We start from the raw sequence: 24,187 nt of genomic DNA on the forward strand, positions 1-24,187 counted from the left end.
CTTAGAGAAGTGTCATGAGGACTAATTTGGAACACCTTTGGGAATCAGTTTGGAGGGTGTCACCTGGCAGGGTTGGGTATTCAGTGCTGGACGGACAGGCATGTCAGACACGATCCCTGAGATGTGAGGAGGGTGTCCACAGCAGAGAGCAGATCAGAAGTGGCATTTCGCACTATACTGTGGCTCTAGGACATGGTAGTCATGGAGGTACAGGGTGTCTTCCGCTGCCAAGGGGATGAAGGCAGGCAGAGGGTCAAGGGTATGGGTAGGGTCTCTGTGTGTTCTGCTGAGCTACAGGAGGGGCACAGCAGTGGCCGTCCCCTTCTGTTGGCCCTTCCTTGCTAGCCACCAGAAGCCTCCCAGCACAATCTCTGCAGATGCCAGTGAAGCCCATGAGAGCACGTGCAGGCAGCCAGCTGGCAGTGCAGGCAGAGGCTTCCTCCACCTGCCAGTCCCTGGGCCTGGAGTGACCTCCACGGGCTACCACTGAGTGGGTAATGGGGCAGAGTTAGACTCCCAGCCCCCACACTGCCTCTGCATAGAACTTGAGGCTACCGTGTCCCTCAGCATGGGGCTGCCTCTCCCAGAAACCACAGGCATCTGGACCTGAGTTAGACCTGAGCCTTCCAGCAAGGTGCCGTGTGTAGTGAACAGGGAGAAATGCCTTCCTCCCTCCTCCGAGGTCTCCTTTGTCTTTTCACAAGCTCCTGTGTTTGATTGGCTCGGGGAAGAGGCTGAGGAAAGAATGAAGCGTGGGGAGTATGTTCTCCCCAACCAGTGTTGTGAGGTGAGAGTGGGGGCAGCAGTTACTCCACCGCCTTCATTAGGTTGGACGTGGAAGGTCAGGTCTGTGACCCACTGCCCATCCTAAGGGACAACCACCCAGTCCCCACCTCTTCCCAGCTCCCTTGGTCTCAGGGGTCAGGAGCATAGTGGCCGAGCCAGCAAAGCACAGGGTACATGTGGACAGCCGCCTCAGCACCCCTCCCCACCTCCTGATTACTGCAGCCCCTCTGTGGGGTCCATGGCATTGGGCCCCTAGCCTCAAGGTTATGCTTCCCAAAGTGCCATTTGTTTTTCATTTCCCCAGTGCTGCCAGGTCGACGTGGCCACATGCTGGTCGTTTGCTCACGGCAGTTGCCTGTTGGGCGTCCACCGGGGTCCCCGCTCCACCCTGTACCCTAAGCTGTGGTGCTGGCTGACAGCTGGGGACAGGCCCCCCCTGTGCCCTTTACCCACAGCGCTGGCTGACACACGGGTCAGGCTCCCCCACCGTACCCTGCAACCACAGCGCTGGCTGACACACAGGTCAGGCTCCCCCACCGTACCCTGCAGCCACAGCGCTGGCCGGGTGTTTCCTCCCTCCCGGCTGCCTCTTTAGCACCCTTGAGGAACAGTTCCCACTTCTCTTTGAAGGACTTGTCTAAGCACTTAGGACTGGGAGATTGCAAGGGTGCTCTTCTTCTGGTGCTGACAGTTCTGGGGGGGGGTGCTTATTGGGGTCCTGAATACAGCTGCTCTGTTCCTGAAGAAAGCAGTCCCTGCAGGAGTGGCCTTGTCTCGCCCCTGCCCCCAGACTGCCATTCCCTGTGCTAGGAGAGGTTTCCTGGGTAAGGGTATTATGACTCCAGGTGTCCTTCTGGGTGGTCTGGCAGGTCTGGGTGACCCTCTAACACTCTGTCTCTTTCATATTAGTGACATCAGGAAGGGGCCAGGCATCAGCTAATCATAATGGCCTAAGAAGTCTTTCTATTCAGAGTGTCCCCAGGATGCCTGTTACATTCCACACCCATGAGATTCCAGTTAGGACACTTGTGAGTCCATGGTTCTTTTTGTTTCTTTTAAGAATTATTTTCTTTAACTTTATTTATTTATTTAAATTTTGACCAGAGAGGGACAGAGAGAGAGAGAGAGAGAAGGAAAGTGATAAACCAAGCTGCCAGGTCCAGGACTCAAACTGCTGTCGACCACAGGGGAGTCCAGCACCCCTACCCACCACGCCACCTTCCTCCTTCCTCCTCTGTCTCTATTTCTTCCTTTATTTATTTACTTTTTTTGCTATAGGTCGAGTGTGCTCGCCAGACAGAGAGAGACAAAGAGACAGAGACAGCGAGAAATCACCCCCCAGGGGGGTTGGCCACGCCACAGTTCCTTCTCCTCCATTCTCCTCTCGGGATCTTGGACACGCACGCACACGCTCCTGGGCTGCGTTTTAAGGGACGTGAACTACATCGGAGTCCAGCAACATAGCCATTATGCTAACTGCTGGAAAATCATAAAATTGAAATTTTGTGTCTCACCTAAATGATCAATCCCCACAACAGCAAGGGATCCTATTTTTTTCTTTTGTGGCTTCTATGTTGGCTATGAGATAATCACAGAAGAGCTGACCTGTAATGAAGTGATTATAAGATTTATTAGGCAAAATGTTGGGTAGTGAAAGGGGCATTTTAATAATGCTGTCAAGACAAGAGGCATAGACTAGAACCCTTCCAAGGCACGGGGGTTAAATGGTCACCTACGTCCAATGACACAGTGACTTCAGCAAATGAAATTGGGCCAGTAACAGAGAAGGTTCTTCCTCCTTAGTTAAGAAGTGTGTGGGGGGACCAGCTTAAACTCACTCTGTGCGCATGTGCACGCATGCCTAAGATCCCGAGAGGAGAATGGAGGAGAAGGGATTGTGGCGTGGCCATCCCCCCTGGGGGGGTGATTTCTTGCTTTCTGTCTCTCTGTCTCTGTCTTTCTGGTGAATGCACTGGCCCTATAGCAAAAACATCTCCAAAAAAATGTGTTTGTGTGTGTGTGTGCGTGTGTGTTGGGGGTGTCTCTCTGGGCTCTCAGGTTCCTTCTCTTCGGGCAAGCTGGTGATGTGGAAGAAGCATGGGCTTTGGAATCAGATTGACTCGCGTATGAACTGTTCTGCCGCTTCCTAGTTTGTGTTGTGCAAGTCTCTTAACCTCTTTAAGCCACAGTGTTCTCATCTCTCCCGATGAATATTGCTGATGCACTTTAAAGTATGCGGTCTCATTGAAATTCATTGAAAACATTGGTCCCTTTGTCTACCCCCCTCCCCCCCACTGTAACTTTAAGTGGGACAGTTGATTGACAGACATAATCTGAGATGGAGTCACAGAATGCTGGAACTGGTCTAGTTCACAGGTGGAAAGTCTAAGACTAGAACTGAAGTGAGATAGCTCATGTTGCTCAGGGAGCCGTGGCTTGTTGAGGAAATGAATCCAGTGTCCTGAATTCTAGACCACCGCTGTTTCTGCTCCATTGTATTTACCACAAGTGGAGTGGTGACCTGTTCTGTTTTCCTCTGTCACTCATCCTTCACCTTTCTTTTCCCTACCCTCTTGATGAATACAAACTCCTGAGCCAATATTGCCAAGCTGGTCCACATAAATAGATCAGTCAGACTTAAGTCCACCCTAAGGAGGAAGGTTCTGGTCAGTAAGCAACAAATATGTGACCTCCATAGAGACCTGAAGATTTCATGTATGCTTGAACTGTGGTTGTCAACCCTTTCAGATTCAGTGTTCTTCCACCGTTCTAAACTTATTATTATTATCATTTTTCATTGCTGGAAAATACATGAGCTCTTGGGAGAGAGAGTGCACCCCACTCTCCACCACCCCAGTGGGGCATGGTTATACCACAATCCTTTTTCCTGTTTCTCCTTCCTGCCAGAGTTTGGGGCATGCTCACACATGTGCCCAGTATGTTCTTCAAGCTGCTGGGGCCAAGATTTGAATCCCAGTCAGACCTGTGGGATCTGGCTCCCAATGCATAGAACCTAGCCACTGTGCTATGGGGCTGGTCCAAAGTATTATTTTTAATTGGCACATACTAGTTGTATATATAAGATATGGTATGATTTTTCAATTCTTGAATGCCATGTGTAATGATCAAATCAGGATAATTAGCATATTGGTCACCAGAATGGCTATTATGCTGTGTTGGGAACATTAAAAATCAAATCATCAGGACCAGCAGATGGCATAATGGTTACGTCACTGGACTCTCATGTGGCTAAACATGATTTGAGTCCCAGCCCTTGGAGGCTTGAAAGTCACATCAGGTATATGCACGTGCATGCCCAAAGTCCCGAGTGGAGAAAGGAGGAGAAGGGATTGCGGCATGGCCATCCCCCTTGGAGGGTGAGTTTTTACTTTCTGTCTCTGTGGCAAGTGTACATGCTCTATAGCAAAAATCTCCCTGAAAAAAAAAAATCAAATCCTCTTTCCTAGCAACTTTGAAATGTATGACAATTTTGTTAACTACAGGCACTTTACTTGCTATAGAAAACTAGAATTTATTTCTCCTAACTGATTTAATTTTGTACCCACTAACCTGTATTTCCCTATTTCCCCCTCCCTGCAACCTTTCCCAGCTCAAGTAACCGTTGTCCCACTTTCTGCTTCAACTTTTTCAGCTTCCGTATATGAGTGAGAACACACAATATTTCCTTTTCTGTGTCTGACTTATTTCACTTAACATCATGGCTTCCAGTTTCATCCATTTTGCCTTAAGTGACAGAATTTTGTTCTTTTCGTTTTTAAAGAGATTTTTGCTATAGGGCATATGTGTTTGTCGGAGAGACAGGGAGAGAAAGAGAGATAAAGTGAGAAATACTCCCCCTGCCCCCAGGCCTTGCCACAATCCCTTCTCCTCCATTTTCCTCTGGATTTGGGGCATGCACGCACCTGCACTCGGTGTGAATTTTAAGCCGCTGGGTCCGGAACTCAAACCGCTGTCATCTATATGGGAGTTCAGGTATGTAACTATTACACTATCTGCTGGTCCCAGAATTTTGTTCTTTTAAATAACTGAGTAGTTTTCCATTGTTTATATAAACCATATTTTCATTGTCCATTCATTTGTTGGTAGGCATTTGGGTTGATTTCCTATCTTAGCTATTGTGAATAATGCTGCAATGAACATGTCTCTCTGACAAAGTGACTTCCTTTCCTTTGGACATATACTGAATAGTGGGATTACTGGATCATGTGTCTGTTCTATTTTTATTTCTTTTGAGGGATCTCGGTATTATTTTTCTTAATAGCTGTACGAATTTACATCCCCACCAACAGTATTAAAGAGTTTCCTTTTCTCTCATCCTTGCCAGCATTTGTAATTCTTTGTCTTTTTTTAAAAAAGCCATTGGAACTGGGGAAAGATGATATTTTATTGTGGTTTTTGTATGAATTTCCTTGATGGATTCTGATACTGAGTATATTTTCATATACTTTTTGGCTGTTTCTCTTTTTTTTGAAAAAGTCTTCTCAGATAGTTTCTTGTCAGAATCATTTGTTTTGTTCTGGCTGCTGTGTTATTTGAGTTCCATGTATATTTTTTATATAAATCCCCTGTCAGATGACTAGTTTGTAAATATTTCCTGCCATTTCTCAGGTTATCTGTTTCCTCTATTGTTACTTTCTATTTGTAGTGCAGAGGCTTTTTAGTTTGATATAATCTCATTTGTCCGTTCGTGTGTTTGAGGTTTTATCAAAAAAAAAAAAAAGTTTCCAGATCAATATCCTGAATCATTTCTGCTGTTTCCTTATAGTGCTTTTATAGTTTGGGGTCTTATGTTTAAGTCTTCGATCAGTTTTGATTGATTTTTGCGTATGATGAAAAATAAGAGTCTTGATTCAGTCTTTTGCTTCATCAGTGAATGTTCTTGGAACCTTTGCAAAGTCATTTGGCTATATATATGTGAATTTCTTTCTGTGTTCTCTATTTTGTCTCATTGGTCTATATGTTTATTTTTATATGTAATCTATATTAATAATACAAATATAAACAATACCATGCTGTTCTGGTTACTATAGCTTTGTAGTGTATTTTGAAACATATAGTGTACAGTTTTGTTCTCTTTGGTCAGGATTACTTTAGTCACTGCTTTTGTGGTTCTGTACAAATTTTATGATACTTTTTCCAATTTCTGTGAAGAATGCCACTGGTATTTTGATAGAAGTTAAATTTAACCTGTAAATCACTTAGCATGAACATTTTAATAATAATTTTTCAAAGAATTATTTAATTTTATGAATTATTATTATTTTATTTTGCTATAGGGCATATGTGCTCACCAGAGAGAGAGAGAGAGAGAGAAAGCAAGCCACCAGGTCTGGCACTCGAACAATAGTAGGCCATGTGGGTGTTCAGTGCCTTAACCACCATGCCACCTGCTGGCCCCAAGTAATATTAATTTTTCTGTGATGATCATGGGATAGCTTTTCAGTGTGTGTGTGTGTGTGTGTGTGTGTGTGTGTGTGTGTGTTTGTATGCTTATATATTTCTTTCATCAGTTATTTTTATTTGGTAGTATTCATTATATAGATCTTTCATCTTGACTAAATTTATTCGTAGGTGTTTCATTTATTTTTTTATTTCTGTAAATATTGTAAATGGGATTGTTTTCTCAATTTCTTTTTACACTAGGTTTCTTCTGATGTATAAATATGCTACTCACTTTTGTGTGTTGATTTTGTGTACTGTAACTTTATTGAATTCATTTATTATATAGTTCTAAGGGTTTTTGTTTTTAGTTTTTCTGTAGGGCATGTTCACTTTCCAGAAGGAAAGAGAGAGAGGAGGAAAAGTGAGAAATCATCTCCAAGGGGGAATGGCCGCATCCCCAATCCCTTCTCCTCTGTCCTCTTCTCTGGATTTTGGGTGTGCACGCACATGCACCCAGCATGAATTTCAAGCTGACAGGTCTGGGATTTGAACCCCACAGTTGGCCATGTGAGATCTAGCCACTTCCATACCATCTGTGGGCCTAGTTATCAGATCTTTTGGGAGAGAGGACTCTATCTACTGGGTTATCAGAAAAGTCATGACATATTTTCTATGCAAAAATATATCTATGTCTGTTTCTCTCTATATATATTTTAATGTCATGTACAAGCAGGGATGACTTGACTTCCTTCACTCCAATTTGGATGTCCTTCATTTATTTCTCTTGACCAATTACTCTGGCCAGGACTTCCAGGACTATGTTTATCAAGACTGGTGAAAGTGAACATCCTTGTCTTGTTCCAGTTCTTAGAGGAAAAAGCTTTCAACTTTTCCCCATTAAATATTATTCTAGCTGTAGATTTTTATATATAGTTTTTCTTCTGTTGAGCTGTGTTCTTTGAATATCTAGTTATTCTTAGTTTTTATCGTAAATGAATATTGCATGTTATCAAATGTTCTTTTCTGCATTTATTGTGATGATTATATGGTTTTGGTCTCTCATTTGGATGGTGTGAAGTGTCGTATGTGTATGTTGATTTACATATGTTTAACATCCTTTGCATATGTTTTATAACCTTGGGAAAAAACTCACTTGATCATGGTGTATAATCTTTCTGATGTACTGTTGAATTTGGTTTGTTAGTATTTTGTTGAGAATATTTACGCTTATATTCATCAGGGATATTGGTCTGTAGTGTTCTTTTTTTATTCTGTCCTTGTCCGGTTTAGATATCAGGGTAATGTTTACTTCATAGGATGAATTTGGGAGAATTTTTCTCCTTCAATCTTTGGAAATAATTTGAGAAGAATTGGCATTTGTTGTTTTAAAAAGTTTTGTACAGTTTAGCAGTGACGCAGTCTGGCCCTGGGCTTTGCTTTGTTCGAAGATGAGACTTTTTATTACCAATTACTCGCTATTGGTCTGTCCAGATTTTCTGTTTCTTTCTGATTTACTTTTGGTAACTTGTATTTATCCAGTAATTTATCCATTTCTTCTAGGTTTTTCAATTTGTTTATATATAGCTGTTCATAATAGTCTCTAATGATCTTTTTTATTTCTGTAGTATCAGTTGAATGTGTCCCATTTTGTCTTGGTTTTACTTACTTGGGTCTTCTCTCTTTGTACTTTTTTTAGTCTCAATTTCATTTATATCTATTCTGATCATTTTTTATAAATTTATATATTTCTTCCAAGAACATAAGATGGGGATTATATACTTATGCTAGAGAATCATGAGAACAAGTATGAGGAGTCTTCAAAAAGTTCATAAAACACATGTAATATGAAAAACTAGTGTAAATTTCTAAATTTCTTGCATCAAAATAAATTCACATGTTAATTCCATTTTTTCACAAACTTTTCAAATCCTCTAGTATATTAGTAACAATGTATTGTTATTATTAGCTGTAGTAGTCTTCATCTAAAATATTTTTAGTGCTTTCTTAAAACTTGTTGTTTTTCCAAATTTGACCTTTGTACAAGAAAAGAGGCTGCTATTCCCTCACCCCATCCCCTGGATGAATTCGGCCAGCAGGTGGAGGCACAGTCACCAGCTTTTCTTGCCTTCTACTAATTTTGAGTTTAGTTCTTGCTTTTCTAACTTTTTGATACTATATTGTTAAGCTCTTTATTTGAAATCTTTCCACTCTTTGATGTAGGCTGTTATTGCTATACATTTCTTAGTACTGCTTTTACTAGATCCCATAGGCTTTGTTATGTGTTTCCCTTTTCATTTATTTTAAGAAAAATTTTAATTACTTTTTTATTTTTTTTTTTCAATGACCTATTGGTTGTTCAGGAACATGTTGATTTCCATGCATTTGTATGGTTTCCAAATTTCTCTTGTTGTTGATCTCTAGCTTTAGTCTATTGTAGGCAGAAAAGATACTTGAACAGATTTCAATTCTTAAAAATTTGTTAGGACATTTTTGTGGCCTAGCATAGGGTCTGTTGTGGAGAATGTTCCATGTGCTGATGAGAAGAATTTTTATCTTACAGTTGTTGGAAGAAATTTGTCTATAAATATCTGTTAGGTCCATTTGGCCTACTATGGAGTTTAAAGCCAATGTTTTAAACATATAAATATATATAATATATATGTATATATACACACATATGTATTTATATAATTGTGTATATGTGTGTATTATACATGCATATGCATATATACATGTATATATACACATATATACATATACACACATACTTAACATGCGATTGTTATATCCTCTTGCTAAATTGCTCAGTTTATTATTATAAAATAATCTTTTTCTTTTTTTACTGTTTTTGATTTAGCATCTGTTTTATCTGATGTAAGTATAGTTACTCCTGTTCACTTTAGTTTCCTTTCAGAAGTATCTTTTTCTAGTCATTCACATTTAAATTGTTTCTATCTTTACAGGAAATGTAAGTTACTTGAAGGCAGCTTATCACTGAGTCTTTTTTAAAAAATCCATTCAGAGAGTCTATATCTTCTTTCTTTTTTACATTTGAAGCAATCTTTTCATTTCCCTGTATTTTAAAGTTATCTTCTTGAGACTAGGTCCCCAAAACAGTCATGTGAAAAGATATAAGATAATGAACAAAAACAATCTGATCTTTTGATAAGTGAGAGTATTAACATCAGTTTCAGAACAAGTACTTGGACTCATTTGTTTATGTGGCTGTTTGTGATTTAAAATAAAAAAAAAAATTACAAGTGGATTTGACTTCCTGGATCATTTTAAAACCATGTAGTTATTTAAAGAAAAAAAATGAGACCATTAGAAATTAATCTTTCTTTCTTTTCTTCCAGAGAGATATTTTGCTGTAGGGCACATGAGCTCACCAGAGAAACAGAGAGACAGAAAGCAAGAAATAACACCCCAGGGAAGATGACCATGCTGCAATCCCTTCTCCTCCATTCTCCTCTTGTGATTTGAGGCATGCACACACACATGCCCGGCGTGAATTTTAAGTCACTGAATCTGAGACTTGAACTGCAGTAGACTACATGGGAGTCCAGCAATGTAACCATTATGCCATCTGCTGGTGCCAAGAAATTAATTTCTTAATCTAAGACCCTTTAGAAGTAAGAAGGAGGAAAGAAAAGGAAAAGAAAATTAATTGCCTTTGTAATTTTCAGTTAAAAAGTAGAGGTTCAGGGACCAGCAGTTAGCATAATGGCTATGTCGCTGAACTCCCATGTAGTCGACCACAGTTTGAGTCCCAGACCTGGTGGTTTAAATTCACGCCGGGCACTTGTGCGTGTGTACCCAAGATCCTGAGAGGAGAATAGAGGAGAAGGGATTGTGGCGTGGCCATCCCCCCTGGGAGGTGATTTCTTGCTTTCTATCTCTCTGTCTCTCTCTGTCTTTCTGGAGAGCGCATGCGCCTTATAGCAAAAACCTCTTCAAAAAAAAAAGTAGAGGTTCAGAGAAATTAAGTAATACAGTTACTAGACTCTGAATTTCTTAAAAGCATGAGCAGTATCCCATTTCTATGTTTTTCCATCATCCAACTCCATGTCCTCCACACCTTAGTTGCTCCACAGAAGTTTCATGATAGAGTAAATTAGCAGAGTGGAGACTTGTACTTGCATCTATTCCACTCCAAATCCTAGGTTTGTGCTCATCACCATGTCTCTCTCACAGAGGTGTCCTTCTTTTCCTTATTTTGGTGTAAAGCAGGAGTTTTAGTCACAAATCCAGAAGTTGATATGGGTAGAACCTAGGTCCAAGTATCCAAGGCAGGATCTTCAAAGAGCCCATGATGATTGACACCATTGTGTGGAAGCCCAGGCAGTCTAAATCTTCCAATTGAGGAATTTAATACATTTACATACAAGGTGTTATTGATAAATGAGAATTTACTCATTTTGTTGTTTCAGTTGTTTTCTGGGTGCTTTTTTAAAATTATATATTAATCTTTCTTTATTTTTAATTTTTTTAACATTTTAAAATTTCATTTTCTCTTTTACATTCAATCACATTATTTAGCTTACAAACTGAATATTTCAACATGCGAACCTTTCTCCCTATTCCAGTTGATAAAACTATAAAAGTATCTTCAAACAGATAATACCACATTTCTTTGTCCCATTAATGCTTTGCCTCTCTATTTTTCTTCTAAATGTCCTTCCTCAGACTCTACTCTTTCACACACACTATATCTGGTATTCACAACCATTTTACTGTATTTCTATATCCTTTAGTCAATCAGTTTCAGTCATAGAGTGCAGACACTCGATATATATTAAATGGGGACATACAGTGTCTCTCCTTCATAGCCTGGCTTGCTTCACTCAGCAGTAAATCTTCCATATTCTTCCACTTTCTGTCTAAAGCCTTTCTTTCTTATCTTTTATCTTTACTGTCTTTACTGTTTGATAGTTTTCTGTAGAGATAAGGTTTGATTTATTTTCCTTTTTCACCTGTATATCTGTTCTGCCAGAGTTTTATACTTTTGTCCGTCTTCATTGTGGTAGTTACTGTCTTTCACTTCCAGAGCTAGAACACCTGTAAGTATTTTCTATGAAGCCTGGTTAGTGGTGATAAATTCCCTTCATTTTTTTCTTGTCTAGTGAGGACTTTATTTTTCCTTCATTTCCAAAGCATAACTTTGCTGACTATAGTACAAGAAATCTTCAAAAAGTTCATGAAAAACATATGCTCTGAAAAAGATCTTTGCAGGGATTTCAAATTTATTGCAGCAAAATAAACGTATATTAATTCCATTTTTCCCCATGACTTTTTCTAGTCCCCTTTTACTCTCAGTTGGCATATTCTTTTCCTTCAGCACTTTCAATGTATCATCCCACTGGTTCCTGGACTGTGAGGTCTCTCCTAGAAAACTTGCTGTTTGACTAAAGAAGATTTTAAGTGACTTGACACTTTTTTCTTGCTGTTTTTAGGATTCTCTTTATCTTTCACTTTTGAAGTTTAACTACAATGTGCCTTCTAGAAAATCTTTTTGAATTGAATCTATTTGGGAATCTTTGAGTTTTTTGAATCTTGATGTCCATGCCTCTTCCACATTGTGGGATATTTTAAGCTAATATTTCATTAGTTTTCCTAAGCATTTTCGCATCTCTTCTTCCTCAGGAACTCCCATAATGAATTTATTTGTTCACTTACTGGTATACCATTGGTCGTATAGGCTTTATTTTTATGGTTGTTCTTTGATATTCTTGTGTTTTATTTTGTTTTCCTGACTGGATTATCTCAGAACTTTTTTCTTCTTGTAGTCTGTTGTTGAAGCACTCAGTTGTGTTTTTTTTATCCTATTCATTTAATCCTTCAGCCCCTCAGGTTGCTGTTTAGTGTTTTTTATTGTATTTACTTATTTATTCCTGAAACATTTTTAAAATTAATTTACATTCATTCTCTATAGTTATTTAATGATACAGCTCTTTGTTAAATTTGTATTCACATCATGAATTGTTATTCTGATTTTGTTGAATTTGTCTACATTCTCATATCTCACTGAGTTTTCTTAATATTATTATTTTGAATTCCTTTCCAGGCACTTCATTGATTTCCTTTTCTTTGGAGTCTGTTACTCATAAATTATTGTGTTCATTGGAGGAGTCTTATTTTACTGCTTTTTTGTTTCTGTGTTCCTATGTTGATATCTGCACATTTGGTGGAAAATTGTTTACTCTTTGATTTTCAGAGTAGTCTTTGTAAGGATAGATTTTTTTCCTGAAAATGTGGCCTATTATGTCATTTGGGTAGATACTTTGGTTTTGATTCTGTGTGGGCATGGTAGTGTAGTCTCTGTGTGATTTTTCTGACTATAATTAATGTCAGCGATTGACATTGTGAGGTATCTGTGAGTACTTCAGTGATCTTGACCGTGAGTGCTTGTGGAGGCAGTTGCAAAACTTTGGTGGGAGACATGAGGTGCTGGAAGAGCCAGTCCTTTAGCCCTGTGTGTATGTGGGGGAGAGCCATGAGGTGGGGTCACTGGAGGTGGCAGGCATGGGGACACTGGTCAGCCCCTGGGGGAGGGGGCATGTAGTATCAGTAGTGGGTCTCCCATTGGAGGGAGGAGGGTCATCAGACGTTGTGGAGGAGTAAGGCTGCTTCTCAGACTAGAGATATGTTTTTGGCATGCAGTGGTTCCATCAGTCTAGGGGGTGATGCTACTGGAGAGGTTGCTCCCCAGTTTCTGGGTGGCATATGTGACATGTAATGGTCCTGCTAGTCAAGCGGGTATAGAGTGTCATTCCTCAGGTCCTGGGGGTTGTGCATGTCAGTGTATGTCATTCATATCATGAACTGTTATTCTTGATAACAAAGAGCTTTGTATCATTGAAAGTAAAAAAAAAAAGAAGAAGAAGAACTAAATAGCAACCTTGGGGTTAAAGGATTACATGAATAGGATAAAAATATACAACTGAGTGCTTCAACAATAGACTATATCAAGGAAAAAAATCTGAAATAATCCAGTCAGGAAGACAAAACAAACATAAAGCCTGGTTTTGGGGACAGCCTTCCTGCTGTCATCTGTTACCTGAGGTGCAGGCTGCTCTGTTTTCTCTGGTTCCAAGATCATGGTTGTACCACTAGGTCATGTTGTAGCTTCGTAGCATTTTGTGTGTGCATGGTGGGATGAGAGCAGGGCCTCACTCTGGTAGTATCTCTGGTTTTTGTTTCTTTTTTTTTTTTTTTTTTTGCCAGTGTCTCCCTTTAATAATAGTCATCTTAAACTGTTTTCTCTGCCTTCTTGAGATGCAACTCACAAGATACACAGTCTGCACATAATGTTGAGGTCAAAACAACACTTTCATTGTCATTAATATAAGGAAAAATTAAAAGGAAATAATTTATAATAAAATAATAAGAATATACAAATGTTTTTCTCAAGCATGACTCACCAGGAGGCAGAACGAAGGAGTGACATGCTTAGAGTAGCAGGGAAACAGGCATCGAGGGAGTTACCCAACAGAAGCAGGGTGATGATGTGTGTGACTACACAGCAACTCGGACACTAGAGGCATCCCTTGTGGTGATGATGTGATATTCTGAACTGCTAAACTACTCTCAGAAAAAACAGTTCCTTAATTTACCCAGTAGTCACATTCCTGAAAAATTCAAGATATGTTGAAATTAGAGCCCAAGTGCTTTAGACTTAAATGTAGAACAGATGTGTTCTAGGTGCAAATGAATGTAAATATATTTTTTGGTCAACTTGGATAATATGTGATACTTGACACTTGAAAATTGTGTAAGATGCCAGATCATTCTTCATTTCTTGGAATCATCCTACACATTTCAGGATGTCTTAGCATCCCTGACTCCAACCCAAGAAGTGACATTAGCCCCTTCAATCGTTGTGATGACTTGTAAAAGCTTCTGTGTTTTCCTGAAACAACCTTTTTCCCAGTCAAATGGTGGTATTGCTTTCCTTCACTCACTACTTTGAAGGGCATTCTATAACCTGAAATCAGACAGGGAGCCTCAGGGTACCTCAGAGGGAACCAGAATGGTGGTTTCAGATGCTGTTTGCCAAAGCATCCCAGCACGGAACATCATGCTCCCAAGGCGAGCATCGGGTGTCATGGCAGAGGGAGCATGAAGGCTGAAGTAGCACCCCCTGCAAAGTGAGCCTGTTCTATTTCAGCCACGACTGCAATAACAGTGGCAGATTCCCATTAGGAAAGACATTGTCTAGTGGGTTGGAGTTAAACCCCAGGAACTCACACTCCAAAGTCTTTGTTTAGGAGATTAGTCTTGTTAAATGAGAATTGCAGATGATTTATTTATTTTTCCCCACATTTCATTGATTCACAAAGTACCTTGAACTAAAACTATGGACAAAGCTAGAATCTAGTTATAAATGCACTGTAATTTTCTTCTGAAACATTTTTAATTAATTAATTAATTTACATTCATTCTCTGAGCATTGTCACAGCATACAAAATGTGATTTCCCATCTAAAATATACTGCATAGTGGCTTAATCATGCATATTATTGTCATTAATTTTCTATTTCTGGTTTCTCACATATAGAGGTGTGTGTGTGTGTATGTGTGTGTGTGTGTGTGTATTTTACTCCTATTTCTCACCCTTTGCCATTTCTCACTCTCCTCCCACACTATCTTAGGTGTCTACAGTTGTTTTCCATTCCTTTTCCCCCCATATTTTATTGATTCACATCATCAGTGTAATGCAGTGATTATCACTGATGGTAGATTCTGTCATTTTACTGTAATACTGTATTGGGTGACAGTGTTAACTTCTAGAAGATACCACTCATAATTGTGACATAATAGTGATTTGTTGTTATTTTATTCTTGCAAACATGACCAGAGCTAGAGGTTTGCACAACAGAATTGCAAAATGTTGTAAATATTGCCAATCATTTGAAAAATGTTGGTTATTTGGGGTTTAGCATGTTAGCTTTAGGATCTATGATATAAGGTCTTTTACCAACAGGACTTTTTTCTTTTAAAGAATTTGTTTTAAATTATTTATTTATTTGTTTATTTATTTTAAACTACATTTTACAGTTAAAGTATGAATTTATTTTGGTACAAAAGCTTTTTGAAATTCATAGTTTTCCCATTACATGTATTTCGATGAGCTTTTTTATGAAACATTTTTTAATGGATTAATTTACGTTCATTCCCTAAGCATTGTCACAACATGCAAAATGTAGTTTCCCATCCAGAATATACTGCATAGTGGCTTAATCATGCATGTTATTGTCCAGAATTTCCCATGTCTAGTTTTAATTTCGGACAATAACATGCATGATATATATTTTGGTGTCTACAGTTGTTTCCCATTCCATTCCCCCACACATTTTATTGATCACACAATTTCTTATATAATAGAACTACTTTCAGTAGCAAGTTCAGCTGGTAATTTCAAAAAAAGTATTTTTAACTTTAATAAATCAAAGAGATACTAAAGAACTTTGCTTAAAACTTAAAGCCAGGGGACCAGCAGTTAGCGTAATGGCTATGTCGCTGGACTCCCACGTAGTGGACCGCGGTTCGCGTCTCGGACCCGGTGGCTTAAAACTCACGCCAGGCGTGTGTGTGTGCTTGCCCAAGATCCCGAGAGGAGAATGGGGGAGAAGGGATTGCAGCATGGCCATCCTCCCCTGGGGGGTGATTTCTCACTTTCTGTCTCTCTGTCTCTCTCTGTCTGGCGAGCTCTCGCGCCCTATAGCAAATACCTCTAAAAAACAAAACAAACAAACAAAAAACTTAAAGCCAGGAAACAGGTTAGGATTCTGTTCAAATAGTAGGTACATGAACCTATTTACAGTTCAAGACAGGACAAAAATCCTTAAAATCAGAAAACAAAGCCTAGAAAACAATCAGCAATGTTTTAATCAAAAGTCATAAAATGCTATTTCACCAGTTCCATCTCATGTACTTCTGTTGTGGTTTGATCATCCTGATTAAATTCTGGGATATAATATTTTACTCCAGACTTGTCCCTATGATTAAGTTAGCCATTTTCTTAGTTTTTAACTCTTATTTCCATGTGTCTGCATTTAATTTTCTTGTCTGCATTTAAAATTCCCACTCCCTTGGGAATTTCTTGGAGATGTGGTCTGGTGCTGGTAAATTCTTTATCTGAGAATGTTCTTGTCTTTTCTTCCCATATGAAGGATAATCTTGCTGGGTACAATATTCTTGGTTGAAATTACTTTTCCCTTAACACTTTGAATATATTTTTGCATCCTTTCTTCACTCGCATTGTTTCCAATGAGAGGTCCGCTGTTGGCCTGATGGGATCTCCTTTATAGGTAACTTGCCATTTTTCTCTTGCCAATCTCAGTATCTTGTCTTCGTCTGTGCTTTTGGTCAATCTGGCTATGACATGTCTTGGAGAAAATCTTCTTGGGTTGATTCTATTTGGGGTCCTTTGTATTTCTTGGTCTGGATCTTTGAGTGCCTCTCTAGGTTTGGAAAGTTTTCTTGCAGGATTTCATGGAGTAGATTATCAATGCCCTTATGAGTCTTGTTGCCTTCTGGGATACCAATTATCTGGATGTTTGGACATTTGATGGTATCTAGTATTTCTTGTATATTATTCTCATTTTGGGGGGCAATTTTCTCAGTCTTTGTTGTGGATTTTTCTAGGCCAGCAATTTTCTTTTCTGTGTCTGAGGTTCTATTTTCTGTATGATTTAGTCTGCTTTTAATACTTTCAAGGGAGATTTTGACTTCCTATATTATAGACTTCATCTCTAACAGGTCCATTTGATTCTTTTTTTAAAATGTGTAATTCCTCTTCTAGATCTTGCAAGAATTCCCTCACCTTCTGAAACTCGTCAGCTCCTATCTCTTGCCTCTTCCACAGTTCATTGTCTCTCTTCCATCTCTGTTAGCTTCATCATTATGAATATCTAAAATTTTTATCAGACATTTCCATGCTTTCCATTGAACTGTCTGATGATGAAGAAGTGCTATTCTTTTCCCTTGGAGAAGAGGTATTTTCTTGCTTTCCCATATTTTTTGTGGCCCTGTGGTGATTTCTAGTCGTCTCTTGGATGGTGTGTTTCTTCTTAGTTCTTGAAGTTCAGTCTGAGCGTTCAGGAGCGTGCAGAAGGATGTGATCTGGAATCTCTCTTTTTTTTTTTTTTTTGGAGAGGTTTTTGCTATAGGGCGTGTGTGCTCGCCAGACAGACAGAGAGAGACAGAGAGTCAGAAATCGAGAAATCACCCCCCAGGGGGGATGGCCACGTTGCAATCCCTTCTCCTCCATTCTCTTGGGATCTTGGGCATGCACGCACATGTGCCCGGCATCAGTTTAAGCCACCAGGTCCGGGACTCATACCGCGGTCAACTACATGGGAATCCAGCGATACAGCCGTTACGCTAACTGCTGGTACCTGGAATCTCTTTGCCATTCCATTTTTATCCCTTTGTACAGCAGATTTAATGGATATTGAGGAATATGTTAACCCTAATAGTATTTGGATGTTTGACTATGGTTCCCTTAGATCTGTCTAGAAACACAGACACACAGAGTGGCTATAAAATTAGTAAAAGTGTCAGAGAGAGAGAGAGAGAGAGAGAGAGGGAGGGCGGGAGAGAGAGAGAGAGAGAGAAACAAAAAATCCCCAAAGAAACTGAGAGAAAAAGAAGGAAAAAAATTATTTTATTTGTTAAAAAGCAAAAAATAAAAAACCATGCAGCATTAAGTCACTAGTTCTCTGGAGCCATGGAGAAGTCTTCTTCTGAAAGCCTGCCCCTTGCCTCTCCTGGATGGGTGTGGGGAAAGGGGATTATTAGCAAGAAAAAGGAGGAGCTGGAAGACCAGAGAACACTTTACCTTAAAAATTTTTTAAAAGGGGGACCAGTAGTTAGTATAATGGCTATGTCATTGGACTCCCATGTAGTCGACTGTGGTTCGTGTCCCGGACCCGGTGGCTTAAAACTCACGCCGGGCACATGTGTGTGTGTGCCCAAGATCCTGAGAGAAGGGATTGTGGCATGGTCATCCCCTCTGGGGGGTGATTTCTCACTTTCTGTCTCTCTGTTTCGCTCTGTCTGGCAAGCGCATGCACCCTTTAGCAAAAACCTCTAAAAAAAAAAAAATTTAAAAAGGAAAAATTCAAAAAAAAAAAAACAGAAAAAAAAAAAAAAAAAAAAACAGAGAAAGAGGCAGAAAAAAAGAAAAGGCTCCCTACCACTCGAGTTTGTGGGCTGGAGGCTGAATTATCAGTAGAAAATCTTCATTTCTCTTTTTTCACTGAAATCACTAGTTCTCAGGAGCCATGGAGGAGTCTTCTTCTGAAAGCTTGCCCCTTGCCTCTTTTTAAAAATGTTTATTCACTTACTGGAAGAAAGTTTCTTTCTTTCTTTCTTTCTCTCTCTTTCTTTCTCTCTTTCTCTTTCTTTCTTTCTTTCTTTCTTTCTTTCTTTCTTTCTTTCTTTTTCTTTCTTTCTTTTCCTCCTTCTCCTCCTCCTCCTTCTCCTCCTCTTCCTCCTCTTCCTCTTCTTTCTTCTTCTTCTTCTCCTTCTCCTTCTCATTCTTCTTCAGTTTTGTCATAGCAATAGGGTGTGTGCACTTGTCAGAGAGAGGCAGAAAGACAAAGAGAGGGAAAGTGAGAAATCACTCCCTAGCGGGGGATAGCCATGCTGTGATCCTTTCCTCTATCCTCCACATGGGATTTTGGGCATGCACACACGCCCTCCCAGTGCAGTTTTAAGCCAATGAATCCAGGACTTGAACTGTAGTCAGCCACATGGGAGTCCAGTGCCTCAACCACCACACCATCTGCTGGTCAACCCAGCAAGATCTTTATTCTGTGACCCACCCTCAGTCTCAGCCAGCCTAGACCATGGGTGTGTGTGTGCGTGTACCCCATGTGCTCAGGAAGGGCCAAGCATGCAAACCCAGGACCTTTCCTGTGTTTCTGTTATTGCTGTGCCACTGCCTGGCTCCATAACATGACTTTTTTGCGAGTGAGATTCCACAAAAGAATTTCATGGTTCCTTGAATTTTACTGACTTTTTTTCTACCTATAGAATTTTGCAGAAAAAGAAAATCTGAAATTTAAAGTTAAGGAAAAAAAGATCTCTTTTTAGGTGTTCCACTGCCTAAAGAGGACGACGTTTCTGCCCCTTTGGTGTCCAGCTCACCAGTGAAGGAAGTCCAGGAGTATGAAGATGCCCCAAGTGAAGAGGAAGATAAACTAAAAGAAGAACCTTTAACCACCTCTGAACTCACGTACAACCCAAGTGCCAGCCTGCTCCCCACTCCCGTTGATGACGATGAGATTGACATGCTCTTTGATTGTCCATCTAGGCTTGAGTTGGAGCGAGAAGACACAGATTCATTTGAGGAACTGGAAGTAGATGAAAATGCCTTTTTGATTGCTGAAGAAGAGGAGCTGAAGGAGGCTCGCCGAGCTTTGTCGTGAGGCTATGACATTCTGACCGGCCATATTCGGGTGAACCCACTGGTCAGGAGTTTTTCCAGGCTCCTTGTGGTGGGCCTGGGACTGCTGCTCTTTGTATTTCCCCTGCTCCTCCTGCTTTTGGAGTCAGGTATTGATCTCTCCTTCTTATGTGAAATCCGCCAGACACCCGAGTTTGAGCAGTTTCACTATGAATACTACTGTCCCCTCAAGGAGTGGGTGGCTGGGAAAGTCAGCCTCTTCCTCTATATGCTGGGTTGCTCATGAAGTTAACATCTGGTGTAACTAAGGGCTATATTCAATACTAGTGACCTTTTTTTTTTTTTCTGGTAAATACCTGATTCTGAATGGCCATGGGGCCATCAACAGGTGTTCCTTACTCATAACTGATGATTTAAACTTTTTGTTAGCTTTCCATAACTCACTGCACTTAAATAAGCTTAAATGAAATACTGTTATTTTAGTTACAGGTCAGGGAGATGGCCTTTAAATAACCAAAAATATGTTTATTTTTATTATAGCATACACGTAAACTCTTCATCTATTATAGCATAATACATAATAATTGGATTGAATTAGATTTTTCCTGTTTTTAGTAGTTGATACCATTACTGGCTATAAGATTCAGAATCAAAATTTTAGTCAAAACCCAAGAGAGTTTTTTAATATAATCCGTAGTAAAAATAATGTCCTCCAACCAATGCCTATACAACTAAATTTATGCTGGGTTTTGGTTTTGTTTTTTTTTTTTTAAATATTTTTATGTGTCCAAACTATTTTGGTAAATTTTTAGCAATAAAAGAAAAAGGAAGCCTCTTGGAGTTATTTAAGTGTACAGATTGTAAGACTAATGCACAAAGGATATATTGAAAATTTTTAAAAATGTTTTGGCACTGGTTTGTTTTTAAAAATATTTTTGGCTGAACAATCCCATAATTTGTTATTACCTGCATACAAGATAGAAAATGGGTAGAAAGACACTGTAGTAAATAAGCTCCCAACAGAGGTGATGGGACTAGAGGATGTAGAAACTGAGCGCATCAAGTGGACATAGGGTGGTCCATTTTCCAAAGTATTTGAACAAGATGACTTGTTACTTTCATTTGCCTTCTGTCCATATAATTTGTCTGGGGAAGCAGGACGTATTTAAAAGAAAGTGAAACTTTAAAGGAAAAAATGTTCAAAGAGATACCAGTTAATTGCATACTATTTCAACTTTACCTGAATGGAAGCAGAAAGTAATTGGACAAATGGAAAGTAACAAAAAAGATTTCTGGTGAGGCTGGTAGGCAAGTGGCAGTAGGTATATGGTTTATTTTGTGAAAGTAATGATGGTGCAAGGTGTTTGACAATGTAAAGAACAGTGCATTCGCTGTTCAGGTTGACATAAACATGTTGAAGTGGATCTAAATAAAAGTGGAGAAACTTAAAGGTAAAATATTCGGTTCCTCATGCCATTCATTGTGATTCTGTGGAAGAAACTTCAAAAGTGTGTGTATATATGAGTGTGTGTGTGTATGTGAGAGAGAGAAAGAGGAAGAGAGATAGACAAAGAGAATGAATGAATGATTTTCTAAAATAAATATCAGTGATAGTTCTTTGTGATCATCATCATACTTAAGTTCTCTTCTTTCCTGGTTTCCTTAAGACCTTAATTTATGCATAATTGGGGCTTCCATAGAGAAAAAGGAAGGGGCTCGTATATCAATTCAACTTGAAATAAACAGTAGAGGGGGAAATAGCCAGACTAGAGGGAACAGAGGCTCTAGTCCCTTTCATCATATCATTAAATCCATAGTGGAAAGGATCTGATCTTGGTTCACGAAGAGAACGTAACCAATACTGTGGTGTAAGTGAGAAAGAAGAGTATGGCACTTAGCAACATGGAGCATAGGATTGCTCCATGGGTGAAGATGCTCCATTGCTTTCATTTCCAGAGAGATGGGGCCTGCCTGTAACTTCCCCCTAACTTTAACGACACTCCAGCCCTATCATTAGCTTACTTTCCAAATCGGGTGTTCTGGTCCCCCTCGTACAATGTGAGCTTAAGTACTTTACTGTCGGCTCCTGCCTTCAATTGGACAAACTCTATATTTGCTATTAAGTTTACAGGGTTTTCATTCTCATGGGTTTTTGGTGATTTAGTTTGCTTTTTAATGAAGAATGTTTAATACTTGAAATTTGATACTGTTACAGAAATCTCTTTTCGATGGTTGAAACCTTCAGCCATTTATTTTGGGAGTTTTCAGATAGCCAGCTGTGAAATTGCTGTTTCTGTTTTTCCCTTCTTTTCTCATATGACCGCAAGTCATTGCTTATGATGTCAGGGTGCCCCAACATCAGTGTGCACAAACTTAGCCCCCCTTCTATTACACTTCATATAATTTTCTTTGAAATTCTAACTATAACATCATCTAGCCCTCAACATTTGAAAATAATGTTAAATAATATTTTTAAAATTATGATAGTAATATATGTTCCATTATTAATCATTTGAAGAATATAACAGGGTAAAGAGCACACATGATCTAACCATGCAGATTTATATTAAGGAATAGTAACTGCATTATTTTAGCATTTCCAGATAACATCTCTTTTCTCTTAGGCAAAACCTCCATTGTTGAACAGAAATGTTTTTAAGTGAAGGAGCTGACAGAATAAGGTCTGCTGAATTAAAAAAATTAGAAGTGGGATTCTAAAATGCCACTGGTCGGCATAGAATCAGAACCTTTTAGGAAACACCCATTTCAGTTTTGTTAGAAGATAGTCGCCAGTTGCCGCAACCAAATGAAGAAAAGACTGCTTCTAAAGGTGAGCAGTGTATGTGATACAGTGAGATTCAGAGTTCAAAGCAAGTGTGTTGAGTATATGTATATTCCATATTGTTGGTACATGTGTGTTTATATATGAATCTGTATATATATATATATATATATATGTGTGTGTGTGTGTGTGTGTATTTGATAGACACAACATAGCTGTGCTTTTTTTGCTCCAGTTGGGGAATTTGACATATTGTTCCTTTCCCTCTCAGAGATCATGGTGGGTAATACTCATAGACTCAAAGGTTTGAATTTTCCATGAAAACCACCGTGTGTACATTTGTGGTAGAACACAGACACACACAAACACACACACACACACACACACACACACGGCAAATACAGATACGCACGTAATCTTGTCTTTAGTGCTAATGCAAGCTGGATCATGGAAACCATGTAGGCAAAGTACCATGCATTTCTGTCTGTGCTTGGAACATATGGTAAAATGTTATGTATTTGAACTATATTTTGTGGTTTGTTGAATATTTATAAAAACAACTCTGGGGCGAATCCACAATGAGTTGAGTCATTGAAATACTAGAGATACGGGGCCATGTTACTGTGATTGGAGCCTTATCTTTGTATAGTGAAATTTGCATTTCTGTGTCAACAACTAGATTGTTTTATATGTTAATATGGTGGCAGGAATCCCTAATAAAAATACTCTGGGGTAAAAGATTTTTGCAATCATATAGTTTTACTTAAAATTACATAGTCAGCCTATTGGAAATTACAGAAGGATCGTCTCTCTAGGACCATGACATGAGGTGAAATCTTAATACAGATAGTATGAAAAAAAAAAAATCCCAGGTAGGGGATGAGATTAACCCCTGTGGATGTCATCCAGGATTAAATTAGCACTGGAAATGCCTTCAAACACAAAAGAAGGCTATGGTCTAGTGGAGAGTGGTAAGCTAATTCAATAAATAGAAAAACATAAACAGAACAGAGCGACAGGTAGGAGGATTTCAGAGTACTAGAAATTAGTATGTCATCACTACTGGCTAGAAAACGTGCCTTCTTATTTCAGAGAGAGCTCAAGTGGATGACATTTGGCACCACACTTCTCTTTCCATTCATGGGCCCTGGAAGAACATGCCATTTCTGTCTTCCCCTACTCCATCCATAGGGTAGCCCTGAGTCTGTCTTCTGCTTAGGTCTGACACAAAGTTAGTAACTTTCAATGAAACAAAAGGGCACCTCTCCTTATAGTAGTAATACTGTTGATGTCAAGTGGAATTGCTCTCCCCTGCCCCCTTGCTCCCCTACCCTCCACTATGATTGCCTCACAGATCTGTCAGGTTCTTAATCAAGATTCCTCAGAAGAATGAGCTCCAGAGTACAAGCAAGAAAAAGAGTTAAATGGCTAGTGTTCAAGTACTAGGTGACTTACAGATCTGGAGTACTTTTCCCGGCTGCTCTAGCCAGTGTCTTTGTTTGGGTTAGAGTTGAAAGGCTCATCAAAATGGTTCTTGTCCACTCACTTATTAAACAGTTCATTGATTTTCTGACCCAACTCATTTTTTGAGGGAATTTTTTTTTTTGCCATTATTCTTACAATTTCTGCTCATCCAGATAGAGAAAGGGTCTCCTGCCAATATTGTTAGCCCAGAAAGTTCTGGGGAGAGGTTTCCAGTCTGGAGTGACTTTTGGGGTGGTAGCAGTGGATGGGCTTGAGTCTCTCTGGGCATCTTTCTCTACTGGGTGGAGATGATGTGCTGAAGGTCCCTGCTTACTTGTC

The 24,187-nt window shown here is 39.3% G+C and overlaps 1 pseudogene; it reads left to right on the forward strand.

Annotated features, from left to right (window-relative positions):
• Positions 1–192: 192 nt before the first annotated feature.
• LOC102495736 (FERM domain-containing protein 3-like) lies at positions 193–19,930 on the forward strand (annotated as a pseudogene).
• Positions 19,931–24,187: the final 4,257 nt, after the last annotated feature.

The sequence above is a fragment of the Tupaia chinensis genome, unplaced genomic scaffold (genome assembly GCF_000334495.1).
Source record: "Tupaia chinensis unplaced genomic scaffold, TupChi_1.0 Scaffold000404_1, whole genome shotgun sequence".
Taxonomy (NCBI): domain Eukaryota; kingdom Metazoa; phylum Chordata; class Mammalia; order Scandentia; family Tupaiidae; genus Tupaia; species Tupaia belangeri.